This window comes from Salvelinus fontinalis, chromosome 22 (assembly GCF_029448725.1).
Source record: "Salvelinus fontinalis isolate EN_2023a chromosome 22, ASM2944872v1, whole genome shotgun sequence".
Lineage (NCBI taxonomy): Eukaryota > Metazoa > Chordata > Actinopteri > Salmoniformes > Salmonidae > Salvelinus > Salvelinus fontinalis.
The window spans coordinates 12,529,076-12,555,769 of NC_074686.1; the positions used below are offsets into that span (position 1 = coordinate 12,529,076).

General features: G+C 41.7%; 1 long non-coding RNA gene across 2 annotated transcripts; it reads right to left on the reverse strand.

Moving 5' to 3' along the window:
* Positions 1-7,706: 7,706 nt before the first annotated feature.
* On the reverse strand, positions 7,707-24,364 carry LOC129819837 (uncharacterized). Of its 2 annotated transcripts, XR_008754126.1 has the most exons (5): positions 24,042-24,342; positions 21,431-21,477; positions 17,380-17,638; positions 8,163-11,509; positions 7,707-8,030 (listed from the first exon to the last, which is right to left on the reverse strand). It is a non-coding gene; the product is annotated as an uncharacterized LOC129819837 (long non-coding RNA). The 2 variants fall into 2 exon arrangements; XR_008754125.1 differs by lacking the exons at positions 7,707-8,030; positions 21,431-21,477 and having other exon boundaries at positions 9,577-11,509; positions 24,042-24,364.
* Positions 24,365-26,694: the final 2,330 nt, after the last annotated feature.

Here is a 26,694-nt window from a genome sequence, read left to right on the forward strand (position 1 = left end):
GTGTGGTCTAAAGCTTGTGTGGTCCAGAGATGAGAACTCTACCATCTATGGCAAAATTCTGCACTACTGACAGGGACAATAGAATTCTCAATAGAATTGTTACAAAAGCAAAATAATCTGTTTGTCACCTGTCAATCTGATTCTACATTGAATTTAGTCTTCAAGATGCTCAAACAAGCACGTGTATCTGTAGTGGTTCTTCTACTCTAAAATGCACTAGACTGTGTAAGACAAAATCCACAAAGAAATGACAACCGGCAAATGCATATGTGGTCCCAATGTGTAAATAGTGACGGCAGGGCTAGCTCAAACTGCAGGACTTGATGAATAGATCATGGGAGACGAAATAGAGAGACAATAAAGAGTAAAGATTCTCTAACAAGCATGTGTATCTGTAGTGGGTGTTCAACTCTAAAATGCACGACACAATGTAAGACAAAATCCACAAAGAAAAGACAACTGGCAAATGCATATGTGGTCCCAATGTGTAAATAGTGACGGCAGGGCTAGCTCAAACTGCAGTAGGATGGATCTTCTTACAGGTGAGTGAATCAGCCCGTGGTTGGTGAATAGCACTTGGTTGATCTCTGGGAGAAGTACATAGGAGAGCTGAATAGATCAAGAGACAAACGTGAGAGACAAGAATTAATCAAATAAATCCTCACAGCAAAGGAATGTAACTCGTGAGCTAGAAAATGAACTTCCACACAATCCCAGGCAGGGAGGGTGCTCTGAGATCATCCTACTCCAACTATTGACCGGGATAATGTGGCATTTCTTATTCAGTATGAAGGAAATGAGTGGGTTCTGCCTTGATGACTGTATTAGCTTTACACTACTTGCCCTATAGATTTTTGTAGTCTTAAGTAATTACTTGAAATAAACTGATCGCTAAAATGATCCTTATCCCGGAATAACATGTGAGATATTGATTCAAGCTATCTGCTCCTGCTAGCTAGCAACAGATCTACTTGTTGTAACTAGCTAACGAGCAAGCTAGCTGCATTACTAAGGTTGCTGCATTCTAAGTTGGGAGTCATTTTACAGCTTGGATTGATGGTATCACATTTCTATAACTACAAAGTTTGATTACAAATAATTACAAAATACTTTACCTGATAGCAGTTTGTTGGACGGAGATATCTCGAGCTGTCACCAGCTGTGTTTAGTACCTTAGATACGGAGAACTTGATTGGCAGTTGTGATCAGCGGAGATGGTTCCTGGATAGTACACAAGTTTTGATTGGTTTACAGTTTAGTATACTCGGCGGTGTTTGCCTGTCCAGCTAGTAAGTATATATTTTTTAAATGCAATAATTGAAATTGCCAACAAACGGAAATGTGCTCAGAATATATAAATATACACAATATGTAAAAACCAGCTTCTCCATCGACATAGATTATCTTGAAAACTGAAGCAGATTGCTTGCTACGCCCCCCATTCCCCCCGTCACCCCCCTACTTCCACTCAACACTCCCGGCGGGTTGGGATTCCCTGAGCTCATTAGCATGTGAAAGACCTCAGTTCCTGTGAACTTATGTGTCCTCTGATCCCTCCCCTTTATGCCTGGCAGACAACAAATAGCTGTGCTGATGATGGAAGGTCCCCCCCTCTTGGATTCTCACCCTGCCCTGTGGTTCTCACCCCGCCCCTCTGTCCGGCTGCAGACTACACACCCAGGACCCTGGAGAAAAGACTCCAAGACAGGTTGTGCCAGACATGTCTGCCCAGGTCTGTTCCCAAGCCCCTCTACTAGTTTGTGATTGTCATGCCCTGACCTTAGTTATCTTTGTTTTCTTTATTATTTTGGTTAGGTCAGGGTGTGACGAGGGTGGTATGTGTGTTTTTGTCTTGTCTAGGGTTTTGGGTATGTCTAGGTGTGTGTGTGTAGTCTAGGCATTATGTAGGTCTATGGTGGCCTAGATTGGTTCCCAATCAGAGGCAGCTGTTTATCGTTGTCTCTGATTGGGGATCCTATTTAGGTTGCCATTTTCCAGTTTGGTTTGTGAGTGATTGTCTATGTGATGTTGCATGTCTGCACTCGTTATATTTAGCTTCACGTTCATTTTGTTATTTTGTATTAGTTTGTTTATTGTTTGTCGTTGTCATTAAATAAGATGTATTCACATCACGCTGCGCTTTGGTCTCCTCACTACGACGAACGAACGTGACAGTGATATGCATGTATGTTCCCTGCCCACTCAGAGACTCCAACACATTTTAATTAGATAATTGGAACCATTGTGGGTACAAAGGACCCAAATATTTTATAGGTCATATGGATGCATTGACTGGCAAGACTGCAAGTCGTTTATCAATAGCACTTAAAACACACACACACACACACACACACACATGATGTGTCAGACACTGGCACAAACACATCCCCACACTGTCAGATTAGAGACTTGCATGCACACAGACCTCTAATACAGACATGTCTACACCAACACACGGACACTCCCACTCCATGCATGCACTCCCACACACAAACTCTCTTTCTCTCTCTCTCTCTCTCTCTCTCTCTCTCACACACACACACACACCACACACCACACACAGACACACAGACACACAGACACACAGAGAGAGAGAGAGAGAGAGAGAGAGAGAGAGTCAGTCAGACACACTCCCACAGTCTGACACAGACAGACTGAAGGGCCTCGTCTCGTCTGTCTTTCTTTCAGCTGTCTGCTCCGTCTGACCCATTCTTTTCATATGTGTAATTAAGTGCTTAAAAACCCTCCAAAGGGCCATGACACACTCATGGCTGATTTCTTGCCATGTCTTATGTATGTGTGTCTGTGTCTGAAGCAGTTTTATACCCCCCCAATCTATGTGAAGTTGTTTTCTCATCTTCTTAGACCCCCTATTATTTGTCTAGTCAAGTGATACTTCAGTTAAGACAAGTTCAACAGCCCTAGACTGGATGTGTGGGAAACAAGGAAGCAAGTGAATGTGTCTGATTTGTAGACAGAAGAAGATAGCCCGACAATTCTCTTTTCTCAGCCAGTTGCTGGATGTGGATGGATGCTTAAATGTGCATTCCAGTGCATGATCTTTATAATGCGTGCAGTTTTTTTAAGGGAAGTCATTTTTAGGGTCCTTAGGCTTTGTCAAGGTCTGACTACAACAGTGAGTGAACACACACACACACACACACACGCAAACATTGCCTAGGCAATTTCGTAAATACACCACCATGAATGACTTGCTATCTCTGTGTGTAGTATGTGTGAAGTATCAGTAAATGTGTGTGTGTGTGTGTGTTGAGTACTACTGCTAGCTACTTCCTTTTCTCTGACTGTCCCTGAGGGTACTCCACTGTGACCCCTAACCCCTGCCTGACCTCTGAGTGTGCTCCGGCACAAGGGAGGTCAAGAGCTCAACCTCATCACCAGCCTTCAGGATCACTTAGACCAGAGGTCAAGAACCAATTAGTCTGGCTTCGACCCTCTCTGTCACTGGAAACTGGAGAAGAAACATTTCCTATACATTAGTGCAAAGGCACAGCTCTACTTCTTGTCCAGTCAGTGGTGATGTGGGGAAACATCGATACATTTACATATCTGGATATTGTTTTTGACGATATATCAAATCGTATCGTTTCAACAACATCGCAATATATTTTTGCGCTAGTTAGCTGTACCTGCACCAACCCACCTGTATTTTTTCATCATAGCTTGTTCTCCATCTTTTTAAATAGGGAGCCAATTTGTTTTCAGCACTTTTATTTCCATGACTGATCAAAACTCGTTTTCTCCTGGCTCTCTCTTGTCCCTCTGCGGCAGACATATGGTGAGCATGGAACATCAAATCACAGTATTGAATCGCAATTCCCCTCTATGATTCAGACAGGTTGGGTTAAATGCGGAAGACATTTCGGTTGAATGCATTAAATTGTGCAACTGACTAGGTATCCCCATGTCCCTTTCCCCTTTCCCAATACATGTACAGTAGAATCGTGAGAATCGCAATACATATTGTTTCGGCACCTAAGTATCGTGATAATATTGTATTGTGAAATCAATGGCAATTCCCAGCCCCACTAGTAAGGGTGACATTATCTTCATAAAAGCACACGCAGTGAGTTACATAACCATAACACTGAAAAAGACAGGATAAGTAGACAGGACTCAGGTCTTCTTCTGTCCGCCTGTATAGTTTACTTGGAAATCTATCCTATTATGACCATACATAGGACATTTTCCTAATGCGGAATAGCAGTGAGCATTGCAAATACATGGAAATGCACATTATCCCAGGTGAGTTTAGAGTGCTGCAACTAGTGAACGCACAATATTTCAGCCATTACTTTTTTTGTGCTTCTTGAATCAATACACCCCTTGCCAGCCTCTTTCCCCGCCCATTTGCCCGTGGCATTTACCTTTTAGACGAGAAGGATGTATCTGCTGCCCTAAGAACTGAATAGGGAGGGAGAGCACCACAGGTGGGTTTGTGGGGACACCCCAGAGGCCTATCAGAACATCACAGTCATCACAAGGGGGTCAAGGGTCACACAACTTGTGGATTTCACAGACTGTCTAAGAAGGCCGTATGTGGATGGAATGCATGCACGCACACACACACACACGCACGCACGCACGCACGCACGCACGCACACACACACACACACACACACACACACACACACACACACACACACACACACACACACACATCCAAGTCCACCATTGTCCCTGCAGGGTCTCTGAGTCTGCACCCTGTCTAATTTCTCAGTGTCTGTGGTGACTTGCTTCTTATGCCTTGCGTGTTGTGCTTTAGCTCCAGGATATTTTTACTAGTACCAAATAAGTAAAGCATCGTTAGATCAGCATACCACATGCGATATAGTTAAACGATTGATTTAAGCCCAGAGCCAGATCGAACAAACAATAACAATAACGTCCTTCAGATTTACAAAGAAACATCTATTGATATCCAATGTGTATGGATCAAGGTCATTATAGTTTTGTGATATTCCATTCGTTTTAATTTGAAGTTCAGTTTAGTTTCAGTTAGTTTTAAGACTTGATTTACTAGTTTTTATTCAGCTTCAGTTTGATAAAAACATTTATCTTTTTTATATTATTGAGTTTCAATGTTAGGGTTCGGGACAGAAAGTAGACTCATGCATGGGAGGCTAGGAGCCATGTAGGCGTAGGCCTATAGCAGGGGTAATCAAGTACTATTTGAGATGGTCCAGTCACACACATTTCCTAGGTGGTAAAGGTCCATATGGATATTGTCATTTATTCTTCTTGGCAGAGAGAAACACGAGCAGTTTTAAAGCACATTTTCTGCCATTTCTTTACATTTGCCACACTTATTTGTGTTCATATGATACCAGGAGTCGATTCCTGACTGAATTCCAAAAATAAAATAACGGTCCTACCTTGTCTTTATCTGAAATTCTTTGTGGGTGCTGTTCAGATGAACTCTGATGTTGGTGAAGGTTCTCCCTTTTTTCTCTGTTCCACACACGATGTTATCTTCTGCCGCTACGTACATTTGCTTTGATAATTTCCAGCAATGTAATGCCATACAGGGCTTTTGCTTTTGCGACCGACCAATGCTGGTGTTAGGTTTGCTGCTGCTATTGTTCACACCTTTGGTTTACACTCATAGTCACACCTATGGTTTACACTCATGCTCTGATTTTTCTTCCTGTTAGCTACTGATAGCTAGTGATAGTGATGCACAAGCTAGGCCTATTTGAAACATTGCCATCTACTGGCAGCTTTTACCCACCAGATTCAAAGCTTGAAAACCCCATTTGATTTTGCCCAAAGTAAAAAAGAAAAAAACATTATTTATGATGGGTTTTATTTGATTTTAGTTTGTTCTGCTGTCAAATACAATAGTTTCAGTATAGTTTTAGTTTTTCAGATGTTTGGTCTCGGACAAGTTTGGGCCAACTATGTAGACCTGTCCCACAGCAGGAATTTGGGAACTTGGGACAGGTCAATAAAATGTAGACTGGGATATACCCTTGAACTTGAACCCTATCTCGGTCTCCTAGAGACCCCACGTTTTCCTCAGTCTACCCTCAAGTCCCCCCCACCCTTCTCCCCAATACTCAACCTCCCTTTGTGGAGCTGTCTGCTCACAATCTCCCGTCTGCCCTTCTCTAAACCCCCTCCATCTTCTGACCCACCCCCTTCTTCAGTCCTGGGGGACTCCTGTAGTAGACAACCCACGGAGACGTGCGTTTTGGAATGCTAATCGGGGACTTGGATGGCATTCCCACTACTTGGCTCCCAGACATGTTCTTTTTGTTTTTGACTCTTTTCAAATCAGAACGTTCCCCTAACTTTCTGCTGTCTGGAGATAAGGCTAAGTCCCCAGGCTGACTTCAGACGTACCTATCATGTTATTACTTTGGTTGTGATTTCCCCAAAAATGGTCCAGATGAGAATGGAATAAACCATTCTTGTTAAAATCCTCAAAGACAAAACAAAATATTGAACTTTCATGCTATCCACCATATAGCATATCTTGGTATATAAAACAGTAAGACACAGAAGTCCATAAAGTGACAAACTTTCAACAAGATTGTTAAAGTGCTATTGGCAACATGACAGTAACACTTTCTATGATTGTGCTAATGATAGAGGGAACTTTTGAAGCACTCGTAATGTATTGTCGTAAAGTCAGAGGACAGTTGGATCTGGTGAGGATCAAAACAGTAACCATGTGCTCCTCCGGCGAGCACACTAATCAAAGTCCGCATTGAGTCAAGTTTATGGAAGTGGACGGTGGGAGAATCGTGTTTCCTTGATTCCTCGTGTCCTCTCTCCTCGCCTCTTTCTCAAAACCTGTTGGATGAGGTCAGATTCAAGGAAATGCAATTGAGATTCTCCAATAGTATTTCTACACTACTTCTGCTTCAACTTTCAAGTATCTCTGCATTTTAGCTGGATATACGTGTCAATGGATCCCACTTCTGACACTGATATACCAATCAGGGTAGTTGACTCTGGCTAGGATCAAACCAGCAACCCTGTACTCCAAAGGCAGGTGCACAGGGTGTAGTGTCAGTATCGTTACTTGGAGATAGTGGTATATGCTCAACAAAGGCAGGATTGTTAAATAATATATAACAATATATGCCCCAAAGCACCTAGTAAGACTGTATCAAGCCGTTAAATTGGTAGCCAATTATTGACACAAAATAACTGGCTGTAAAATGGCTCTGCTTTGCTAAGTTCTGATGATAACAGCTGTTCCACTGGCCCGTGCTGCCTTACGAGCGGCCATGTCGCGATGTCCCACATGTTTCCCAGATGCGGCCCGCGGTTACTCTGAAATTGCGCAACCGCATAAACATTGATAATTCGTCTATGTGCTTATGTTCCCGTCTGAACACATGGCTCCTTGGTTGACACTAAAAACGGTCCCTCAAAATGACAGCAAACGTAGGCCTGCTGAAGAACAAGTGAACTCTACTGTAAAAAGGCTACAATGCAGATGATGGTGATTCTCATTAAAATGTTCAGGGATTTTCTTTTACTGTAAAGTACTATTTTTTTCATACAGTCTATGCTCCAGAACCTGGATCTTGGAATACTGTGCCTCCAGGTAACGTCCTTAGCGAAGAAATACTCATTTATGAAATCTCAATACAAACTTACGCTGAACTATGAATTGACTCAATGAAAAACCAACTGAATAGATAGATTGAAATTCCAGATAGACATTTGTGTTGTTTTCTTTTTTCAATGTAAACATTTATTGATTGTGTAAACTAATCCTGCATAGTACAAAGTACATGGTACAAGAATGAATCAGTCCCATACAGTTAGAATTCAGAGATCATGTGCAAACATGGCTAACATAGGCCAAGCATTTGTGGGACATAGTGCACTCATGCAAGCATCTCTTTAAAATCCAACATTGTCATAAAAATATTGCGTTCACCCTCAACATAGTGCATACTTCCTCCATACAAATTGCATACATTCCAAATAGTGCACACCGTCCATCAATTACACTCTTGCTTTCTACATGATACATACTTCTACAGACACTTCACTCTGACTGTTTAGTTTAAACTCCTCGTGTAGAGCCCACATTCACTCTGACTGTTTAGTTTAAACTCCTCGTGTAGAGGCCACATTCACTCTGACTGTTTAGTTTCAACTCCTCGTGGAGAGCCCACATTCACTCTGACTGTTTAGTTTAAACTCCTCGTGTAGAGCCCACATTCATTCTGACTGTTTAGTTTAAACTCCTCGTGTAGAGCCCACATTCACTCTGACTGTTTAGTTTCAACTCCTCGTGTAGAGCCCACATTCATTCTGACTGTTTAGTTTAAACTCCTCGTGTAGAGCCCACATTCATTCTGACTGTTTAGTTTAAACTCCTCGTGTAGAGCCAACATTCACTCTGACTGTTTAGTTTAAACTACTCGTGTAGAGCCCACATTCACTCTGACTGTTTAGTTTAAACTACTCGTGTAGAGCCCACATTCACTCTGACTGTTTAGTTTAAACTCCTCGTGTAGAGCCCATATTCACTCTGACTGTTTAGTTCAAACTCCTCATGTAGAGCCCACATTCACTCTGACTGTTTAGTTTAAACTCCTCGTGTAGAGCCCACATTCATTCTAACTGTTTAGTTTAAACTCCTCGTGTAGAGCCCACATTCACTCTGACTCTTTAGTTTAAACTCCTCATGTAGAGCCCAAATTCACTCTGAATGTTTAGTTTAAACTCCTCGTGTAGAGCCCACATTCACTCTGACTGTTTAGTTCAAACTCCTCGTGTAGAGCCCACATTCACTCTGACTGTTTAGTTCAAACTCCTCGTGTAGAGTCCACATTCACTCTGACTGTTTAGTTTAAACTCCTCGTGTAGAGCCAACATTCACTCTGACTGTTTAGTTTAAACTCCTCGTGTAGAGCCCACATTCATTCTGACTGTTTAGTTTAAACTCCTCGTGTAGAGCCCACATTCACTCTGACTGTTTAGTTTAAACTCCTCATGTAGAGCCCAAATTCACTCCGACTGTTTAGTTTAAACTCCTCATGTAGAGCCCAAATTCACTCCGACTGTTTAGTTTAAACTCCTCATGTAGAGCCCACATTCACTCCGACTGTTTCGTTTAAACTCCTCGTGTGGAGCCCACATTCACTCGGACTGTTTAGTTTAAACTCCTCGTGTAGAGCCCACATTCACTCTGATTGCACAATCCTCGCAACAAATTGCACAGTAACCCACTACATATAGTGTGGTCCTATACGTGTTGATCATGTCGAGTACACATTGTTGTTAAACCGTACAGTACATCACACTATCAAACACATTCATCATACAGCCATTGCATAGTTTTTCTAAAAATTCCAACAACAAAAATATGAAACATTTTCAACATTCTAAAAATGACAGAAATCAAAATATGATTTGCAGTTGCTCCGAATGATAGTCACATTACTGATGACAAAAAGCTGCAAAAGTGACAAAATATAAAAGCTGCATAGAGTAAAAATGTTGACATGAAATCCCAGAAATAATTGAAGTTTGTAATGCCCGGGGTATCGTGGATGAAAGGAGTCAAACGCAGGAGACAGAGAGTTCAGAGTAGCATTCCAAATTTAATTCCCCACACGGGTGAAAACACGACGCTACTCTAAAACAAATGCTTCACCACAAACAAAGTGAGAAACACGAATAAACACAAACCAACGAACACGTACCCTGACACACAAGAATGTACAGACTGTACACACAACATCCCGCACACCCAGCAGGCCGGGCTGCTGGGTAATAAAGCCCCACAAATCACCCTAACCACAAACAGGTGTCAATAATCAACAAAAAGGGAGGGGGAGGAAAAGTCAGTAGCAGCTAGTAGGCCGGTGACGACGACCGCCGAGCGCCACCCGAACAGGAAGGGGAGCCACCTTCGGTGGGAGTCGTTACAGAGTTGTATGGAAAAATGTATATGAAACTTTGCAGTCGATCCATTAGAACCAATCTGAAGATGTATACATGTCCCTGCACAGTTGAGTAAATTAACCAGTCCAATGTTTATATTTCGATATTGATACAAAAAATGTATCAAAGCAGTTGAGAAAAACAGTGTAAAATCCCAACATATTTTTAAGTCTGGACCAGAGCATAGAAACCTTTCTATATATGCACTTTCATTTCATTTCTCTCACATCACCCTACAATATTTAACAGATTGTCCTTGGAAAAAAATCTAAACCCTCAGAGAATCTGAATGATTCTCATAAGCAAATGATACAATTGTTTGTTGATTAATTTGCATAGATTTCAAGATGCATTTCTATGTTTCTATTTTAATGAATTGCATGTGTTCTATCTATACACACATTATCGGAACACTATGTGGTCTGTCCAATATAAAATACTTGTTTGCCTCCCCTTGATAATAAAATCAGTGGCGCAGAAGGATTCCACTACTAAACCATATAACCTCCAGTGTCAAATATCATTTTTGCCAGGTACTGTAGCATAAGCGCATGATACATCCAATGACCATTAACCAGAAGCAGTTTACAAGACCTTTACTATGACTTGTGGTGTGTGTGTGTGTTGCTTACAATCCGAGAACAGAACTTGCGCTGAGTGAGGATGACACAAAGTGCGTGCACATACACATACACAGACACAGACACACACATGCACACATACACATCAACAGATCAGCGTGCTGACACCCGCGGCTCGAATGTACGGCAGATGTGACAGATACAGCTGTGTGTAGAGTGTACCGTCACAACACAGCGCGCGCACACACACACACTTCTCACAACCCTCACTAAAACCCTCACGCAGCACTCGTCCATAAACACGGGGCTAGTGCTCCATGCCGTCTGTGTTGAATGGTATACTCCGGCTCAGGAACAACAACTCCGCTTCCAGTTCTATGTGTCTACCGTTCGGACTCATTGGCGTTCCATACGCCAGTCCAGTATGCTTCAATATGCATATTAGTCAATGTTCTTCTCAACTAGCGTGGTCCACATCCGGCTGCTTAGCGCAGATATGTCCATTTCTGTCCATGTATCCAGACAGTTAGTTGTGGGAGGACCGAGACGCACCAGTTCACAGTAGTCCGTTTAAACTTCTACTTTGATTGGCATATCCAGACGTTCAGAAGACAGTCTGAGGGTTAGGCCCACAGACGCAGCTGTGGTTGAGTATCCATTGGTATCCGTGACTCAACAGCACATTACCCTATTTTCAGCTGTGGTTGAGTATCCATTGGTATCCGTGACTCAACAGTACATTACCCCATGTTCAGTCCAGGCATGTGCCCAAAGTTCACCCAAACTAAAGGGAGATCCCTCAACGTCAACAAAGTGCTTCAGGTTTAACAAGAGGAGTCAATCCGCTTCCATTTAGGTCAGGTGGGCACAATTACATTCGGAAATGGACGTCCCCATTGGTGGGGTGAGCGTCGGCAGGTGGTGGACTTCAGAGGGAGGCGGAGCCAGATGCCTGGCCTTGACATCATAACTTCAATGTGATGGGTCACCTAGGGGGGATTGAAGGGCAGAGGTTAAAAAGTGCTCCCTTTTACGGGTCTAACAGGCAAGCTTGCATTAGTAGGGCGAAGCAGAGGGGGATTTTGGGTAAAATGGGATTCAATTTGAGCCAAGAATTTGCTCTCTTTCATGGACCCCCTTCTGTGTGTGAGTGGATCTACTACAAGGATTGTAATATCGTGCCAACTCCACCTAGCCATCTGGTATAGCTTAGGTGGAGCATCCGTCTATATTATATCACTTACGTAGGCCTACATGAACCCAGTCCTTTCCGTTCTCCTAAGACAACTCGTCAAGGGCCCAGAGAAGGGAGGATTGGTATTGGATTGGAATGTGGCCAGGGCTAAGGTTCTACCAACCTTAGAAAATGGGTCATGTGAAGAGACTCAAACACCAGGAGGATTGGGAGATTACCAAAAAACAGCATTAGCCATCCCAAGCCCCATGGTAATATTACATAAAGCTATAGGATTTCTGAAGTGGCATATACCTCAAAGGAACTTTTAATAGAATGCGTATGTCTTAACATGTAATTGTAGAGTAATGCGTCTGTCATATACTTTATAGTACAGCTGTCATTTATGTTGAGATATACTTAATATTCTGACTTGATACACTTGTCCTCAGCTTGACACCCCTCCTCACAACACGCACACACGCACACAGACACACACCCCCAGACCTAGCTAGACAGGTCTGCAATATGCCTTGCCCCCTCCCACCCCCCCACCCACATGTCTAGTAGCTACAGTCCAGACACAAGCTGCCCTCTACCCACCACCCCAATCCCAACAGACACACACCCAGTTACTGCCCCCCCTCCACCTCCTTCCCGCCCTTATCCATTCCCAACACAGTCTCAGTCTCCATCGCCCTACCACTGTCATTGTCTAAGCCCCTGAGTATTTTCCCACGCTTTATTTGTCTTTGTCCTGTTTGTGGCTGGCGGGGGGCCCTGATGAGGTCGCCATGGCAACCCACATTGGCATTCCCCTGATTGGTGTACGGGCGAGCTAATTATTCAATGCATACGCTTTAAATAAACAATAAAGTAGGACGAATGGAAATGTGGACCCGAGTATTAGACAGGCTGTGATTAACACTAAGCTGCAACGCCAACAAAACATTTGAGGGGATACTGTTTCAGTGGGACGACCTAATTCTCTTCTTACTTCGCCATCCAAATATTTTCAAAGGATTTAGAATGTAAATTATTGATGTTGTAATATAATAATACAATAAAAATATCATTCTCATTACAAGTCCAACTCTAATTGTATTTCTTTGAGTATATCTTGTTTGCTTTCAAACAAATCAGAATGTTGATATTTAGCATTATGAAGGGATAATATGACGTGTGTGAGTGTGTGTTGCTACTCTACTTGAATGGCAACTTATTAACAGCGAGGGAAAACTCTGCATTTACCTTCAGTTCCTCAACTAGGGATTCATGTGACGAGGAGAGGGTGAAGAACTGGCTACACAAGAGCACCATGTTAATCTAAGGCGTCTAAGCACTCCTACGGCAAACAAAGGTGGGTGGGGGGTTCCAGAGGAGGGGGGTTACCATGACAGTGGGCGACATTGTTTACCAATTCTCCCGTTTCATTAATCAGGGCGAGCCGGCTGTAATTGGCGTTTTGCTTAAGCCGGTCTCCAGACCCCTCTCCCTCCACTGGTCTAAATAATGGCGTGACGCCACAAGTGCCGCCGCACTGACGGAGGACAATGCTCCGCTTGTCGGCTGCGCTGGGCAAGGCTGAACCCACCCCCACACCCTCTCCATCCCTCTTAATACCCCCTCCCTTAAATAAACCTCACATGGAAAGACAAAGAAAGCCTCTCACTATTGAGACCTCACTGTCTCCTCTCTCTCCTCATCGGTCTCCCCTCCCTTCCTCTTTCCTATACTCTTTCCCTATCTCTCTCCCCCCTCTCGTTTTCTCTGCTCTCACGCGGAGCTCCCTCTTCCTCATTTCTCTTTCTGTCTGCTCCACTTCTCTCCTCCCAAGTTGGTCCCTTGAGTTTCCATGGACATGGACAGAGTGATCAACACTACTAGAAGTGTTAATTGTCCTACCAGATATCTTGTCAGTGTGTGTGCGACTTTATATTCTCAGTATGTCCATTGGTGCATCCAGTTTCAATCGGTTTCCTCTAAACTCATATTTTAGTTCTTCTCGAGACTAAACCAATTCTGTCACCCGAACACATTAAATACTAGCAAGTAAAAAGGGGTGTTACTGTACTCTTCAGATGTCAGTGGATCAAATGTTCAATAACTCTCTGTGTACAAAATATCCTTTTAGGGATATCTATTTAATTTTGTGTGTTTATAAAGGAATGTGCTCATGCTTTTTGAGTTAATATTCTATGTGAGGTTATTTTATGTCATAGTATTGTGTGTGTGTGTGTGTGTGTGTGTGTGTGTGTGTGTGTGTGTGTGTGTGTGTGTGTGTGTGTGTGTGTGTGTGTGTGTGTGTGTGTGTGTGTGTGTGTGTGCGTGCGTGTTTGTGTGTGTGTGTCTCTAGTGTCTATGCATGTATACACAGTGCTCTGTGCTGATAACATGGTGTGTGTGAGTGTGTGTGTAGCAGGTTATCTTTCACATGATCTAACCATCCTCAGCTACATGCTCCATGAATATAAAACGCTTTCATGCCCCATATGCAAATAGACCCACAGTGTTGTCATTAATATGCACTCGTAATTAAAACGCCTTCCGTTGATTTGATTTATGTAGCCAAAATAAGTCAGGTAAAATAAATTCCTCTTCGCAAGCGGTTCCGAATTCACAAAATGGCGGAAAGACGACATTTGCAGTCTTATCGCAAGGAGGGGCACAACGAACACTGCATGAGGACGAGGAAGACCACAGCTGCCCCTCAGAATGCCAGCTTAAAAGACATAAAATACAGAGTGGCTTCGTGATTAACTCAGATCACATTCCCTCTCCCATAATGCCTCTCGGGCGATCTATGCAATTAACACACTGCCAGTAATTAACGCAGTCTCGAGGCAGCCAATGGGGCAGGAAAGCGAGGGGGGGGGCCAAAGCGCAATGGGTGGAAGGCGCAGGATTGGGAATAGGGCACTAAAACAACAGTACCTACGTGCTGCCATTTTGTGCCAGTCCTTGTCCTATTCTAAGATGGTGGCAGCAGGGCTGTGACTCGTTGTGCAGGAGAAGGGGGCAAACTAGGGAGGGAGGAGGGAGTGAACGAAGGATGCTGGGATAGAGAAGTGAGTATCTTTCATTTAGTCAGTGCATTACAGAATGGTTACCAGGACAGAAAAACAAGGGGGGGTGGGACAGATGGAGGAAGGGAGATGATTGTCAGGTCTATAGGCCAATGAGCAGGACATGCCCGCATGTCTTTCTCAGGTTCACACACACACACACACACACACACACACACACACACACACACACACACACACACACACACACACACACACACACACACACACACACACACACACACACACACACACACACATCCATACATTGACACATATTGTGCATGCTTAAAGAATTACTACAGTAGAAATATGAGGGAGGAGATGTATCTGGCAAAATGTGCACACAAACCAATACAAACCTTTGATATACACACTATGGATGAACAACAAGATGACGTGGCTATTATTGCTTTATTCCACAAACGTAACATCTACATGCACACACACACACACACACACACACACACACACACACACACACACACACACACACACACACACACACACACACACACACACACACACACACACACACACACACACACACACACACACACACACACACACAAACAACCAAGATACCCGTTCTCATGGTATGGTCTGCCCCTGAGCATGCAAATGACATTCATTATGCAAATGCATGCAAATCAGAACCAACCATCTGAGAATCCAAGCTAGAAAAAAAACGAGGAGAATAAAATGAAATGAATGAGAGTGAGTGAGACAGAAAGGAGAAACGTGGTGCGGCAGTGTGAAAGGAGAAAGTACGGTGGCCTATACTAGAGCAAAAAAGACGAGTGCAGATCGTTTGTCGAATCAACAAACAATCGCTAGATCTGATTGCTATTTCCATGTTAAAATCTCAGTCTTTAACCAATTGGAATTACCTTACAGAACCGTGGCAAGTATTTCAAACAGCTCACCAAACATTGAGTCTAATGAATGCAGTAACTCAATCAGCTTAACGAATTCAATGCACCGATGTATACGAACATGGAACAGGGATGAGAGATGTAGTAGTCTATAAGTAGTGCAACGGCAGAATGTGCTAACAGGTCTAGTTAGTCACTTTCTACAGATCATTTACACGATACCCCCATCTATGTGGACAACTCATGCTACAGTAGTTAGCAGTGTCCAGCTATAGCTAGCACTAGAAATAGTAAAATAACTGCAGATCAATCGTGCTTTATCTTCAAACGAAATACTTTGAAGCTTGATTACCATGGCAAACAGTTTATCAGAGAGAGAGAGAGAGAGAGAGAGAGAGAGAGAGAGAGAGAGAGAGAGAGAGATGCCAGTGAAAGGTGAGGGAGCCCTTTTACTCTCAAGCTGTCTTTTACTCTTTCACTCCGGTGGAGGAAACAGCTAGGTCTCTATCTCTCTCTATCGCTCTCTTCCCCCTCCTTTTATCTGTCAGTGTTGACAATACTAATGGTAATCAAATTACAGTATAACCTTTACTCGTATATACCTTTCACAAAGTTACAGCATGAAGTGCTTAACTATGTTTCAAATTCAAACATACTGTAAAGCAAGCCAAACTGTAATGGCTTGCCTGTACCATTTCAAAGCCTCATTCACTTAAAGAAGGCCAGCATCCCGGAGTGGCCTCTTCACTGTTGATGTTTTGCGGGTACTATTTAATGAAGCTGCCAGTTGAGGACTTGCGAGGTGTCTGTTAGTCTGTCTGTACTTGTCCTCTTGCTCAGTTGTGCACCGGAGCCTCCCATTCCTCCTATTCTGGTTAGAGCCAGTTTGTGCTGTTCTGTGAAGGGAGTAGTACACAGTGTTGTGCGAGATATTCAGTTTCTTGGCAATTTCTCGCATGGAATAGCCTTAATTTCTCAGAACAAGAATAGACTGACGAGTTTCATAAGAAAGTCTTTGTTTCTGGCCATTTTGAGCCTGTAATCGAACCCACAAATGCTGATGCTCCAGATACTCAACTAGTCTAAAGAAGGCCAGTTGTATTGCTTCTTTAATCAGAACAACAGTTTTCAGCTGTTCTAACATAATTGCAAAAGGCTTTTCTAATGATCAATTAGCCTTTTCAAATTATAAACTTGGATTAGCTAACATAACGTGCCATTGGAACACAGGAGTGATGGTTGCTGATAATGGGCCTCTGTACGCCTATGTAGGCATTCCATAAAAAATCTGCCGTTTCCAGCTACAATAGTCATTTACAACATTATCAATGTCTACACTGTATTTCTGATCAATTTGATGTTATTTTAATGGACAGAAAATGTGCTTTTCTTTCAAAAACAAGGACATTTCTATGTGACCACAAACTTTTGAATGGCAGTGTATGTAACGGGGGTCTGTCTGCGGCTAACAGCTTAGCTTCTTCCACTGTCCGACTGCCCCATACTGGGCTCGAACCAGTGATCCTCTGCTTCGCAACACACGTGACCACTCTCCTTGACAACGCGCATACCGATTGAGCTGTACAAAAGAGTACCTCTTGGATGGCTTCATCTGCAACATTTTAAGCTTGCTCTGAAGTGAGCTTACGATACATTCTTAGCTGCTACACATATAACCCCTCAAACCTACTATGCATCCTCATGTGAGCTTAACATTAGTGACAATTGAGTCTGACATACTGTACCTTTAAGTCTTCTGATTGGTTGGCTGGGCACAAACGCTGAGTCACTTCCTCTCGGACGTCGGCCATTTTGTTTTGTTTGTTGGCACAAGAAACAGGCTTTGCGGGAGCGCAATGGGATTCTTGTTACTTTCGGTTATCTAGCTTTATGAAGAATGTACACCACTCATACAGCTAGATAACCAAAGATAACAGCCAACCCCTCGGGCCCACCTAGACCCACGTGGCGAAGGATAGTAGAAGCTAGGCTGGATACGCACACCTGTAGACGAAGGATAAGAAAACGACACACTCTTATTATGGCAAAGTATTGAATGTGAAGAGAGTGTGGACAAACGTACAGTTGGTTTTGTAATGAAGGAGGAAAGCTTTCAATATCAAAGAAAAACAAATAACCACAGAATTCTATCATCTTAAACAATTGACCAAATACACAGTGCCACACAACCTCATAAACAGTAGCCTACAGGTTTCCAGTCCGCATCAATATATGCAGGACAAGATTTTGCCTCCAATTATTTGTCTATTAATTGACTAATCGTGTTGTTAAAAATGAGACTAATCATGTTACCAAGTGTGTGAATTCTATTTCAATCAACTATTGTCAAAGGGGACAACAAGCTTACTTGTTATGTGGCCGGAAGTATTTACTATAGTAGGCCTGTATTATACCAAAATCATTACAGTTATTTTAAAATTAAGAGATCAATTGAACATTATAAGAGTACCATTTACTGGTCCTGAATAAACATCACTTGTTTCCCAACCCGCTATCAGAATACGAAGTGTGCTTGTTCAATGACTCGCTTAGAAAATGACTACTGCTATCAAATAGCAAATCATTAGTAAATATCATGGCACTGGCATATGCCTATCAGTATGGCCTGTTATTAATCACTGCATTAGAAACCTACAGCCAATTCCTTAGCCTGTTATTCACAACTGTTGTAATAATATGACGGAGGTTGGTTTTCGCTTGTGCCACTTTGTTGTTCACATCGATGTGGATCAATAAAGAACACGGACACACACATCAGATTCAACCAAGAGCATCATTGTTGCTTCAAGTTCTGCTTCGGTCAAATAAATGATGAGCATTTCATGAGCATAAGGGTGAGGGAGTGTGTGTGTGAGAGAGAGGGATGACACCAGAGAGAGGGATGAAGCCGGAGAGAGGGATGATGGCAGAGCGAACTCGTTGCATTTCCATTCGTGTGTCTGCAGCAAGGTGTGACTTCTCATCAAGATGAGAGCAGCCAACAGAGGAGCACACAGTATAACAACACACACACACACACACACACACACACACACACATAATCACACACACACACACACACACACACACACACACACACACACACACACATAATCACACACACACGCACACACACACACTGTAATTTGAAGCCTTTCGTGTAATGGTGTATTGATTAGGGATTAATTTCCAATGTATTCTCAGAAGACATTTACCCCAAACAATAAAAAATTGAAAAATCTCATGATGAATATACTATCTATTTAACTACAAGCTAACAGAATGACATGTTTTAGGGTTATCACATACTGTATTCGCGTTAGTCACTTTTGAATTTTGAACATCACTTCTCTGTTTCATGTTTGGAATTGGTTTCAATATCATTCCACATTCCTCTTGCAGAGGCCACATCATGGTTTTTGCAGGGCTCTGTTTCTAATGTCTTATGTAGGCCTAATATAATTTGTTAAGTACGCTTACCCGCTCAGAATTGTAGTGTTTCATGATATATACTGAGGTTTGTAAAACAAAGTCTACCTAAAAGCTAAGAATAGGTTGATGTAAAAGCATTCCATTGACATCCTATAGATTATTACTTATTACAAACCAGGTTGTTTGAGCCCTGAATGCTGATTGGCTGAAAACCCATATACCACCGGTATGAGAAAAACAAATATTTGTACTGTTCTAATTACGTTGGTAACCAATTTATAATAGCAATAAGGCACCTCGGGGGTTTGTGGTGAATGGCGAATATACCGGCTAAAGGCTGGCACTCCACGTTGCGTAAGCTGCCCGTAGCTATATTGGCCATATACCACACCCCCTTGTGCCTTATTGCTTAGGTATATATAGAGGACTATTGGAAGCACTATTCAGCTAAATAGGGATGTTGAGACAGCCATTTTGAGACCATAAACAATAACACATTTTCTTCACAATAAGTTCGGCAAAGTGAAGGTCCTTATAAAAAGAGATGTGTTATTACTGTTTTTCATTATTATGATTATTTTGCATATTATATACAATAACCGTAATTATACATATTTATATTTAGTATATTTATTTAATCAAATAATAAGTGTCTGAATAATTACATAATTTGTGTTTCGTTGTGTTACAATGCATCTGAGACGCAGGGATTCTTGTTTGCAAATGTATCACTGTTGGATTCAATTAAAACTGTATTACAGTGAATGATTTTCCACTGTAACATCATTCACTGTTTTCCAAAAGGAATAAGTAATGCAAAGTCGGTGCATTGCCCGCAACGGGGCCTAATTTAAATGACCCACGCTTCCATATATGTATCTACATTAATATCCAATCGAATATTTGACCCCATCTAGTTGCGTAATTCCAATATCACGATGATTTGATGAATGAATTCAACCGTTAATATGAAACAAAACCCTGAGAAATTATTTTCTAATAAAATAATATATTTATGTTGCATATGCCTACACTATTAAGTTGATTGCAAAAAAGCTTAATTTCTAAGCACAATAAATTGGTTGTATAATGTATTTTCTTTACAGAAATGAACACTGCATCGTCATTGGCAGAACAGGTGAAGTGACGTCTTTCATAAGGAAGACGCACAACTAAAACCCACTTTCCGATCTGTTTGTTAGGGGTCTTTTCTGTAATAACGCAATGCATATTTATTCCATATTCTTTGAGTATTCGTGTTAATCGGATCAAATTAGTATGCATTTCATAATATATCTGATAGATGATTATTATACTCTAAACAAACACATTAGGAAAATGAAGATTATTTATTTGAATGCTGACTATTTGGAACAAATTCTGTAACCTATGACAATTCAAACAATACAAACATCTACGATTCTTGAAATAGGCTATAGGCCTATTCTTCAAACGTTTTTTAAATGTCAGAGCTCCTTCTGTCTTATAAATTAACATTTGGATATTGGTCAAGATGTCTAGAAAGTTTTTCGAATGTCCAGTTCGTGATACATTTAATTGAAAGGGATGGATTGGTGCGGCTGCTCAAGAGGTCGATTTTTTTTATTTTGTGTTATCAACTATAAGAACAAATATCAACGAAGAAGCCAAAACCATCAGGGACAAGATATTGAGGACACCTTTACGTCTTACTTGAAATTATTTTTGCCATTTTAAATATGATATTGATATAGGCCTAGATATTAAACGTATAGGCCTACAATAAACTTTATAAAAATGATGGCGATACCTTGATATACAAGTTGAGTGTGAGTGTGTATTTGTGTGAGTGTGTGTGTGTGTGTGTGTAAGTGTGGTGTGAGAGGAAGAGAGAGAAAGAGAGCGAGACATTTTCATAGTGCAAAATTAGACTTGATTTGTATCTGAAGAACACACACACTGAACACGTTGTATGCAGCACTATGGTCTCCTGTACATTTCTAACGATGCGCAAAGCCCCACTCGAAGTGTCCCCAAAGAGAAACAGATGTCATTTCGTTAGTTCCTATTGCTCATGAGTCATGTGATTGCTGCTACACAGGTAGGCCTATCAAACGAATTTTAAATTCCATCTGGTATATTTTGAATATCCTCTGTCTTTGTAGCTTACTCTAGTGATCCTAAGAGGCCAAGGTGTACAAATGAAGGATCCATTCAAGTTAATTTTAGACTGATATGGGACAAATTGACTGGTTGTACAAATCGCTTGTTTATGGCATGTATAGTGTAGGCCTATATAGGACTATCAACGGTTAAAAAAAGTACTAATTTAAAAAAAAGTATATATATATATATATATATATAGACTAAATGTATTATGTTTACCTGTGCAGCGTCGTATGCTACTTCATCTTATATTGTGGGAGGAAGTGCTGAAATTGAAGGAATAAGACGTTAGTGCTCGAAAATGGAAAATAATACCCAAGCAATCTCATAATTCAGATGCAGCTATAAAATAACGCCATAAAATATATTTTATAGGGCTGCTGAAAGGGCTGCTGAAAGCCATAGGGTTGCTGAAAGCCATGGGAATAAATACAACTGCAGTAAGATACACATGCTTGTTTGTGCCAAGCGTTAGTGATCCCAAATCAGTGTGTGTGTGTGTGTGAAAATACCTGACTCACGTGTCATGTTCAATTCAAACAGTCTTAAGCATGGTTAATGACAAGACCGCAAATAACCAATACAAACCAAGTAATCACACTTAAAGTAGCTTGCAGGCAAGTGCTTTTAATCACCAAAACACTTGTATTGTTCCACCCCCATTGATGACCATAATAGGCCACTATAAAACAATAGTTATTCTTACCCTGCATCAGTCATATCGTAGATGCATTGTGTAACCTCATCAATAACTACCCTTATATCTTGCTTGTAACAGCATAATACAGGGCATGGCAACAATGCTACCATTTAAGTTAGCAACCTCTAAGTTGGCAACATCAAATCATCTTCGGCTTAGCATAAACACCATGTTATGCAGAACAGAATAGGCTAACACAGTAATAATAGCAACAACAAGCCTAATAATAATTACTAATGGGCCTAACTAGTAACTATTCATAATATTAATAATAACAATAATAATAACAATAATGGGCATTTCATAGTTAATGATAGGCCTAATGTTATTAAGTTAGGAATTTAATCGTTTAATATAGAACCAAACTCTATAGGCCTGCCTAGTTTAAGCCATAAAACTACGTCACGTTTCAACACCACTCCCAATCCACAATCGAAAAGGTTTTTAATCAACCTCTTTCAAAATCAGATTTACAGGAGTTTAGTCCCAAAATACCCCAATCCTTGTAATCACACATTTCACAAGGAGGTGGGGTGACGCGAGAAAATAATCGCCCGAGCACAACTTCCCAGCTCACTAGCAGATATTTCAATTGACAAATGTGCGATTTATTTCCAATTACATGCCTGTTATGAAAGGGACGTATAGATTGGACTAATAGCCATGAGAAAACGACTCACGTCGGATGACGACCTTCTGTTTGGGAGGTAAACCACTCATATAACAAGGTTGTCTGTTTGAGAAAACAGAAAGTGCACATTAGATGTTTGAAATCCCTCACAAATGTTAAACATGATTTACGTAACAGGCCCCATAAAGCGCTTTGCTCTATAATCCCCATGCTGCTCGAGCCCATGTGTTGTGTCCGCGCGCAGCTGGTTTCACGTAATCATGTAATCATCTTTGCTTTTTACTCTTGGCCCTTTATGAATAGACCACTAATATTTTAACAGTGCATTTCAAACATATAAAACAATTATTTTGGGATTGTCTGGATAGCCTTGCTCAATACACCATAGCCATATGCGAAGACATAGGCCTGCCTATACATTAAACAATCGTTTTGAAAAACAGTTACATTTTAGCCTATATAGTGTGTTGAAGAAGATGGGCTAGATTTAAGTGACACCTAGGCAGACGAGGCAAGTTTGAATGTAGGCCTATCGGGTAGTCTACCTCCAAGGTTGGCAAAAGGAATATAGGCTTATACAGTGATGGCTTGTTCCGTCATATGGGGAGTCATATGGAGTGTGTGTTCATTGTAGCCTAAGGAAGGCCTATAATATCTGTTTTCGTTTTGCTATTAGTTGTAGGCTAAGATCACCATATGGCGCAAACACTGCAATGACCATACAATAAGAAGAGCTGTGTAAGAGGAACTCACCGTATGACGGTATTTGGTGAGTTTTGCATGGTCCTAAATAGGTTTCCCCACAAAGCCTCAAATAAGTCTGCAAACATCAAACGCGAAAAGCACGCACGTATGAATAAGTATCTCTCATTATCTCCTTAACCGAAGTGAGCCTATGTAGGCTTTACATTCGCAGACCACACCAGCAAAACGATAATAAAAGAGCAGAGAGGGAGAGAGCCATATGTCCCAGTGAATGCGATTTTAATCGGATAGAAAGCCAGCGTGACCTTCCAACTCCGTACCCAAGGAAACTTACCCCGAATGGCATCGTCCTATATAGCCTAATGAATCGTGCGCATTCGCTCACATAGGCTGCTCTCGTCATATCTGCATCTCCATGATAACAATAGGCTATAGAAGGCTTACATGTTTTGGGATACTTATTGTGTTGGTGACGTTCTACCTTCCCATACTAGCCTTCCATAAGAGAAGAGCCAATCTGATTCGTGAAAATTACAAATGTACAAGTGTTAGATATTGACCATTTAAGTAATATCGATTTAATCCACAAATCGTTGTTTCCCTTTCAACTGTATGACGTTAGTTCCCTTTTGACTGCGACTATCCCTCTTGCCAGGCAAGGAACCTGTAATGCATTACGCATACCCAGAATGCAGAACCAACAGTCACCATATGCATAAAGACATTTCGCTGGCAACATCAGTCACAAATAGGCCTGTACATTGTTCATTGATTCCATAACGTTCGACTCTTACCCTCAGAAGACAAGGGTGGATCTAGTGGGGTTGTCAAGCGCCTCTCACAACTGCCGACTTGTCTGTATGAGCAGAGCGACGTAAACGACACGAGCACTTTAAGAATAACAGCAGTAGGTTCTCGAGCTTCGTGCGGACGGTTGATAGTGACGTCGCCTGGGATCATCCATCTGTTTTAAATCAACCGGGTCCTCCTGTTTCTTCACAGCTATCGTAGTAGCAATATTTCCCCACACAGACAACCCCGTCCTCCCCCCTGTAAAAGGCAGAGTTGGGGCTGTCCGTTCTCCTCGTCTTCCAACCTGAAGATAGACTGGTTATGGTCTGGATCTCGTGTGTCCGAAATCATATACCATTGCCAAGGCCCACCCCTTTGTGACAATGCGGTAACATCATTGTCTCCACCATCTGAAATTAACCAGACAAGTCGGTGGAGTGACAATGTGGACCTGCCGTAACATTCCAACCCCCTCCCCTCCCGCATCCCATATACACGCACGCATTCACGCACCTCTCTCTCTCTCTCTCTCTCTTTCTCTTTCTCTTTCTCTTTCTCTCTCTCTCTCACACACACACACACACACACACACACACACACACACACACACACACACACACACACACACACACACACACACACACACACACACACACACACACACACACACACACACACACACAATTTTGTCTCTGGCCTATACACATCAATCATCACAAACAAACTTATAATATTATAGGACTACATACTGGGGTGTAAATTGAAGTAACCAAAATAGCTTAGCATTACATTCAACTGGGGTATATTCATGTGGACGTCGTGAATTGTAACCAAGATATTGGCCTGGATAAATTAATACAATTCATGATGGAGAAAAACACCAAAGTGAAATATATTTTATGCATAATAGTATATTTCATAATGGTCCGCTAGTTGTATTCAACTATTTACAACAATTCATGCATAGCAAACTAGAGCGCGTCCGTTAGGTCATAAGGTTTGGAAAGTGCACTTAAATTGTCAGCCAGGTTCAGACTTCCAAGAAAGCGAGTTTTAGGGGGGCAGTCTGGGCTGGGTGCGTTGTTATCATGATAATCACACATGGGGTTGGGGCTAAGAAACCCCTTTGAATATTTGTTCAATAGGGGCGAATCCACCAAACAGCCATTGTAGTTACTGGCTCACCCCTTATTGTTGATATGAATAACTGAAAAAATATGGCCTTGTCTTCTACATTTTTTAAAATATTTTCCTGGAAACCACCTTATAAATACAGCCTAAACCGCTCTCGGCCACGGGGCTCCTTTTGGAAGTGCGGCTAATGGGCTATGGATAATACACAATGGCCCCGGTTTTCTCCCAGCAATGTATGGGAACCCGGATCCGTAGCAGTTGACAAGAGAATTTCAGAATCTTGATGAGATGACTCAAGTTCATTATCAACCCGAACCTCCCCACTCCCTCCTCCCCAACTTCCAGTCACACACACAGGCGCGCGACACAAGTTGCCAAGATACAGTACCATGCGTGAGAAGCAGATACTTGGCAGGTCGTACGTCACAATCTCAGAACCTTGCAGACAGCTGCATACCACATACATGATCACACTATTGCTTTATCAGCGGCGCTACCAGACGAGACCAATACATTTAGCGGTACAACGTGAGAAATATATGCAAAAGTAGATAACAAAAGGCTACTACGCACGCGCAATGCAATTTAGAGAGAACCAAGACTGACTGAGAAAACTAACGTGGAGGGAATCATAAGAATCACGAGCGAATTAATTATTTTGAAGCAGAGGGCGAGTGTAGACCGCTTATGTTGTGTTTCGATGTTTAATTTCTACATCTTCAATGTTTTTTATAGAGTGAATTACATTTCTAAGATTCATTTTCAAAACATTTAGAGCCAGCGACATAGCCTATGTTCGCAGTGTATCAACATAATGTTTTGATAAATCTAATTGAATAAAGGGTCAAATAAACACGCATAAGGAAAATGACCAAGCAGGATGCTTTATGGTTATTTTTAGGGTCCCTGTTCTAAAAATAATTAAATCGCTGGCAGCCTCTCACACTCCCCCCACCCCTGTCTCTATTCTGAGATGGTTACATCCCTGTCGCGCCAATATTCAAATTTAGAGGCTATGATTTGAATGAGGAGAGTGTTGAAGGAGAATGATGAATGATGTGAAGGAAAAAGGTGCAATGTGGACATTTCAGGACGGTTTTATACAATTAGGCTTTAGCCTTCTGCTGAACATTTTTTCGTTTGGTTGTAAAATTTTATTTAGACCTTTTTTGGAAGTACATACCGCCATAACGGGAGTAAATGAAAACAGTTGCTCAGCGTTTGCTCAGCGAAACTCCATATTTGGTGAGAAATTAATGTATTTTGACATTTTATAACACTTGCTGAGCCATCTAATGGGAGATGGAATCAGAGCCTCCTGGGCGTTAGAGTAGAGATGTCACACTCACCAGAGAAGCAACACGTCATGCTCATCGTCATTTCTAACTCACAGATACAGGGTCAGTCTTCTGCATGGATAGGAGTCAATATCCAAATATGCAGTCTATTTCAGTGGAGGCTGCTGAGGGGAGGACCACTCATAATAATTTCCTGGAATGGAGGTAATGGAATGCTATGAAA